Here is a 1,672-nt window from a genome sequence, read left to right on the forward strand (position 1 = left end):
TTGTCTCACATGCATGCAAAAGCAGGAGAATGATTAAGGAATACTGAAGAAGAATTGATGCCTTTGTATTATGTTATTGACAAAGAATATTAAATATGCAATTGATGACCAGAAGACGGAACAAATCTATCTTGACAGAATTACAGCCAAAATGCTCTTTAGAAATATGATAATTCTCAAGCTAGGCCATCTTCAGGAATAAAGAAAAATGGGTTTAGGAAGTTGCTAATTGATCAAGGCATAGATTGTTATAGCAACAGGAGCCCATTCACCTGGCACATGTGTAAACAGGATAAATGAAGGGAATCTATTTAAAAAGTAGAAACTTTAATATAAGAATGCAACCATCAAAAGGAAATAGGCAACATCTTCGAAGATTACTCACCCCATAGTACTCAGTCAATGAGGTAGTGGGGGAGGGACTTGGGAGATAGGAAATGAGAACTCTTGTAAGCAGCCACATAGCACCTCTGCCTGTCTTATCTTCTGGGCTGGTGCCCTATTTTTCAAAATCAAATAATAAAGCCTCAGTCTTGCTAAAATTAGTACAAATTGGATTTCTGGAACTTTTGTCTGTAAACACTCATGATAACTCATCAGTGACCGTATATGGAATAAACCTGTGTGCCCCAGTTCTCCCTCCAGGGACTCATCAGGATAAGGTCCTAGTCAGCCTTTATACCAACCTACCAATTACCAAGAGGGGCTGAGGCAGCATCGGGATATCAACAATGTGTCTCACAGATGGAAGACCAGACTTCATCTCAGGTACTTCAGACTCCTTATAAGGATAAACTAGTGTTTGGACATGGACACCATACTTTGTAAAGTAGTGAGTCAGTGAAAAAAGGGAAGACTTTCAGTGAGATGTATTGATACAGTGACTGCAATTGGCTGAATCATAATAAAATGTGTGAGAAAAGCACAGAACTAGTCCGTGTTTTGTTCTGTAGTATCTATGGTAACAATGATTCAGTATCAACTCAAACAGCAACAGCAGATGTCATAGATACCACAACTTTCAACCTGTCAAATCAATAAAAATGTCAACTCATGATTTTCATTTATATATAGTAAAAAACTTCCTAATTAAACTTTGTTGTTGTTGTTGTTGTGCCATCGAATCGGTTCTGACCCATAACGACCTTCTATAGGGTTTCCTACGAGTGATGATGAGCTTGAACCACTGACCTTGTGGTTCAAACTGAACTTTTCAGTCCAGCACATTAACCCATAGGGCCATACCAGGACTCCAAATTAAACTTTAGTTCAATAATTAATCAGAAAACTATATAAAATACACACCATTATAAAAACAGGTTTCTTTGTTGTCTACAAAAACAGCTTTATAAAGCTTAAAGATTCAAATTGTTGTTGTTAATTCTCTTTGAGTGGCTCTGACTCATAGTGACCTCCTATAGGGTTTCTGTAGAGTGGTTGGTGAGTTTGAATCACCAACTTGGTGGTTCAAACTGACCTTGCAATTCAGTGCTTATCCTAAAATTTCACACCAGTACTTCAAAGTTTCAAATAGGTCCCTTGGTGCTGTAGAATAAATGCTGGACTGAGAAGTCAGTTTGAATCCCAAGGCTGGCAGTTTAAATTCATGAGCCACTCCTCAGTAACCCTACACAGAACTGCTATGAGTCACAAAGGACTCAATGGCACTTAA

This window comes from Chrysochloris asiatica, unplaced genomic scaffold (assembly GCF_000296735.1).
Source record: "Chrysochloris asiatica unplaced genomic scaffold, ChrAsi1.0 scaffold00505, whole genome shotgun sequence".
Classification (NCBI taxonomy): domain Eukaryota; kingdom Metazoa; phylum Chordata; class Mammalia; order Afrosoricida; family Chrysochloridae; genus Chrysochloris; species Chrysochloris asiatica.